Genomic DNA, 5,483 nt, shown 5'->3' with positions numbered 1-5,483 from the left:
CCCCCCCTTTACACCAAAGTCCCCCATTTATATTGGAATCCCCACTTTATATCCAGAGCCCCTTTCACATCACAGCCTCCTCTTCTCATCAGTCCTTTCGTCCTCTTCTGAATACTGGGGGTGACCCTAGATGCCACCCTGGATCAGAGCCATGCATTTTCATGGTGCGTGCGGGCCAGCCGACAGCACCATAGCAATGAATGATGCTGTGCCCTACTGCACCATGGAAACACATGCCGCTATGCAGCCCCCTTAAATACGGGACAAACTGTATTAAATGAAATCTGGGATGATGTTATATGGGATGTGGGCAACCCTATCCTAACCCATATAACATTGTCACATAATATCTATAACTGACCACTATGGATGGTTCAACGTAATCCCGAGGCGTGGTGTCACCCGACTGTCAGGCTCTCGGTCCATGCCAGAGTGCCTGACTTTTCAGAGGGGATGGCACCAAAATGACTGTCGGTCATTTTGTTGTCACCCCCCTCCAATGGTGTCACCCGGGTGCGGGCAGGGCACGGGGAAGAGGGGCGGCACACGTTTGAAGTCACCCAACTTATAATAAAGAGAACCTGTCACCTCCAAATGCTGTCACACATGGGCTTGTTAGCTCCTGTGTAATAGCAATAAAGCTAAGTGAAAAAAGATTGATAAAAACAATAATTACATAAAAAAATAAGTAAAAAAATTAATAAGTAATAATAATTAAATTTAAAAAATAAAGTAAAAAATAAATAAAAAGTAAAAAATAATAAGAAAATAATTATAAATAAAAAAATTATAAGATAAAAAAATTAAAAAGTAAAAGATGACAAGATACATAAAAATGTAAAAAGTAAAAAAAGAAAAAGGTGATAAAAAAAATGCAAACCAACCCTGCAACCCCCGCTGTCTGGTTTGCATTTTCCACGGGGTTGGCGGATGGGTGGCACGCAGGAACTGGCCTTGGGGCGGCAGGCAGGGTAAATACGGTCCTGGGTGCGGGCAGTGACGCCACTGACCCCATAGCTTCCCCCTTGTACTCACATCTTCCCCACTATTACTGGTGAACACAGTAAAGCCTTGTCCCATTTAACTGCCGCTCTTCTAACCTTTAAAGAGCGCTACACCCTGGTTTATCTCTTCCATGTGGTCCAGGTAGATCTTCACCTCTCCAGGGTTACCTCTCCCTGGGGTAGGAAATGATTTCACACCCTGTTATTTTGTATGTTTCTTGCTATCTGTCTCCCATTTGAAACATTTTCCTACAGTTCCTGTTCTGTAGACGCAAAATAAATATATACCGTGTTTCCCCGAAAAGAACACACTGTCTTATATTTTTTTTGGCTCACAAAAACACACTAGGCCTTATTTTTGGGGTAGGTCTTATTTTCGAGGTAGGTCTTATATTTGAGCAATTCCAAAAAATAGTGCTAGGTCTTATTTTCAGGGTAGGACTTATTTTCAGGGAAACAGGGTGTATATTTGTAGTCAGAGCCCCACTGATACACACCTGAACACAGAGATGATGAACCTGCCTAACTTGACCTGAGGTGTCCCATGGTCGCTATGGACAGTATGCAAATAAGGGGGCATACTCAGGAGTAAAAATTTTGCCAGAAGGGGTAAGGGCGGGTGGGGTGTCACGAACGTAACGACAGGTGAGTAGGGGAAACGGGGGTTTAAATGTGTGGGGCTCCTCCCACAAATACGGCTAACAAGTTAGCCTCAAACTTGTAACATTGTATCACTTAACATTTCTAATTTCTGTATTTATATAAATTTATATATTTGATATATTTCCACCTTAGTTTGTGATGCTTTTTCATAAAAAGAATAAGAATCCTCCAGCAAGTTGGTGTTTTTGTATTTCCTTCATGTTTAAGCCCAGATGAACTTCAGTTTATTTTCCGGCTGTAGATACATCACTTCTTGGCGTTACCCAAACATTTCCCAAACTTTCTGACAGATTTGTATATTTAATTATTAAAGAAAATCTACAAAAGATCATTGCTGTGAGATCCTGGCGGAAGGGTCAGCGGATTAGGAAAATGTTTTGTCTGGTGTTCGGGGTATTATTATTAATAATGATAATATACGATGCTGGCAGTCATTGAAGAGATATTTTATAATAATACAATCCTTAACCCCTTCAGGACGGCATCAAAGCAACTATGTTGCCGGACCATTCATTTCAATAACAATCTTCCCATTAGACTATATGGGCATTTCACATATTTTATGCATATTATTTCTCTGTGGAAGCTTCCCTTGTGTAGACACCCAAAAGGCTTGAGACTGCTGCTGGGCGCCGCCATCTTGGATGTCATGTCAATATCTCCAGCAGACTCAAGTGACACTCCTTTGCAGTCTTTCTCAAACAGGGTTCCTCCAGAGGTTGTTAGAGGTTCCTGGAGCAATGAGAGATAAGTAACCACTTACACCAATGATCTTTTCAGCTATCCTCAAGGGGGTTATTCTTCCCATTAAGGATCATTCTTTAAACTGACCACCATTATAAGGATCATTCTTTACACTGACTACCAATATAAGGAGCATTCTTCCCACTGACCACCAATATAAGGAGCATTCTTCCCACTGTCCACCAATGTAAGGAGCATTCTTCTCACTGACCACCAATGTAAGGAGCATTCTTCCCACTGACCATCAATGTAAGGAGCATTCTTCCCACTGACCTCCAATGTAAGGAGCATTCTTCCCACTGACCTCCAATGTAAGGAGCATTCTTCCCACTGACCTCCAATGTAAGGAGCATTCTTCCCACTGACCACCAATGTAAGGAGCATTCTTCCACCGACCACCAATGTAAGAAGCATTCTTCTCACTGACCACCAATGTAAGGAGCATTCTTCCCACTGACCACCAATGTAAGGAGCATTCTTCCCACTGACCTCCAATGTAAGGAGCATTCTTCCCACTGACCTCCAATGTAAGGAGCATTCTTCCCACTGACCATCAATGTAAGGAGCATTCTTCCCACTGACCACCAGGTAAGGAGACTTCTTTCCCACTACAATTATGATAGGGCCCTTCTCTTACTGACCATCAGTAAGGGGACCCTTCTCTCAATGACCGCCAATGTAAAGTGCGTCATCTCCCATTGACAGGGGCCATTCTACACCGAGCGCCACATTCCTTGTCCTTGTATCAATCCTTATATATCAGCTTACTGTTCATGCTAATATCCTTTGAATATGAACTGTATATATAGCTATGATTAGCGTGCGTGCCCTGAGACCTGAACATTATTTCAAGGATTCTTCCCTGTTAAAAAGACTGCTTTATAGTATTCCATGTCACTCCTACCTGGCAGCTACATGAACGGTTATGTAGGGAGGTGAGGGCTAGGGTGGAGGAGCTGGGCTAGCACAGACAGTAATTAAACGCTTCCAGATAAAGAGGGAGGGGCCTGTGCTGGGGAATTGACTCTTCCTGGGGTAGTCAAACATTTTAGCAAATTTAAAGGCAGATTGCAGATGAACAAACTCTGTTTTACTTCTCAAAGGGTTTCTATTTTTTGTCTAGCCAGACCGTAGATACCCTTTAAATGGTCTTGTTATAATCTCCCTGCACCCAGCCCAGAGTTCAGCTTTAGGGCCGGGGGACACCCAGGCGACACCTCACCACGCGTGCACGATTCCGCGCGGATTGTTTTGCGGTCAGGAGTCCCGTTCACGCTGTGGGTGCCATTAAATAGCCGCGCGTCGTGTATCGATTGCGATTGCTGCGTGGATGTCACTCCATTTAAATCAATGGGGCTGCATGGCAATCACTGCCTGCATCGTGCAGGAACGCGCGATCCCGGGATGAGCGATCCCGGATCACGGAGGTCTGCACCGCGCCCCATAGAGACCATGTTCCCATGGTCTCATAAGATTGCATGTGCATTTAACACATCTCGTGCATGTGATTTACCTGTAAAAGGCTACCTTGTGTAGACATCCATCCTTTATATAGGCAGGTAGGGAGGGGCAGAGGAGCTGGTCCAGCACAGATATTAATTAGACACTCCCAGAAGAGGAGAGGGCTATGACATGCAGGGAGGGAGGGAGGGTGGGGAATCAAATCTTCCTGGGGCAGTCAAATTCCTTGGCAAGTTTAAAGGCACATTGCAAATTAATAAAAAACTTTAATGGAAAGAAGCTGCACGTAAATTTTTTTTTAAATATGATTTTTTTTTGACGCAGGATCTCTTTAAAGTGACATTAAAGTAAAATTTTCCCCCTCCCCCCAATGTTAAGTAAAACACCTTAAATGATGTCTCTTAATCCGATCGTCTTCTTCTTTCCTGTGCTTTTCAGCCTTCCCTTCTGCACTGCTGCGGCTCTCCGATTCAGCGCTGACTCCTCTGTCCTTGCTGGCACTTCCTGTCCCACGGTGTCTGCATGCGGGTGCACATGTCCATAGGCTTACCTTGCGTCTCTCCTCGTCTCCCGGCCAAAAATCCGAACTGCGCATGCGCCCGCCCGAAGATGCTTTGCGCCTGCCCGAGCAGTTTCGGATTTTTGGACAGGAGCGCACGGCGAAGACAGGGGTAAGTTTAAAACGCTTTTAAAGCGTTTAAAAAAACAACTTTTTGCATCTATCCACTTGCTAGCAGTAGATATAGGCCAGGGGTAGGCAACCCTGGCTCTCCAGCTGTGCTGCAACTTCAAATCCCATCATGCTTCTGCCTCTGGGAGTCATGCCTGTGGCTTGCAATGCCTTATGGGATTTGTAGTTTCAGCACAGCTGGAGAGCTGAGGTTGCCTACCCCTGATATAGGCAAGAAAACGGAGGGTTTAGAATCCCTTTAAGTAAAAAGGCTTTAGATTCGGGCCGGGATCATCATTGATTGAAGCCTCCTAAATAGCTACAAGTGATTTGAAAGAACTGCTGCCATCGGGCCGCGCTTTGTTTCTTGTATCTCATCTGCAGTTTTTACGAGGACTCGGACACTACATTCCAGATCTATAAACACATTCACCCCCCCTCCCCCAGATTAAAGGGGTGATATCGTATGGCTCTGGGGTAAAAAAATGACTGTGTGGGTCACGTGACCCGAATTTCCTCTAAAACCGAGGAGATTGCGAGCCTATTATCTGGCGCTCTAATGAAGTGTGGCTGGTTTTATCTTGACGTCGGTATGCGGTTTTGCTCCCCAGCGAGGCTTTCCTGGAGAGTGGAGAAGAGTGAAGTTAGCTGGGTTTAATCTCAGAAAAGCTTCTCCTAATATCTCTCAGCGAGATAACATTGTAAGCCGATTTGTAGCGGAGACGGATTCTTCCTATAAGTGTTATCCAAAACTAACATATTATTTCCCCCGTTCTCCTCTCACATCTGAAGATCACAGCGCTGGACAAGTTCACATTTTGTGTTGCCATTGTGTAGCAATCAACAGCCGAAAACTCCCCATTAATTCAAGCTGAACTCCGGGATGAGCAAATATTGTCCTCCTGGAATCTTGTTGAGCTTTGTGTATTTCTTCCAGATCT

Source organism: Nanorana parkeri, unplaced genomic scaffold (assembly GCF_000935625.1).
Source record: "Nanorana parkeri isolate BGI_ZX_2015 unplaced genomic scaffold, ASM93562v1 scaffold1267, whole genome shotgun sequence".
NCBI classification, from domain to species: domain Eukaryota; kingdom Metazoa; phylum Chordata; class Amphibia; order Anura; family Dicroglossidae; genus Nanorana; species Nanorana parkeri.
Note: the sequence above shows the minus strand (reverse complement) of the source record.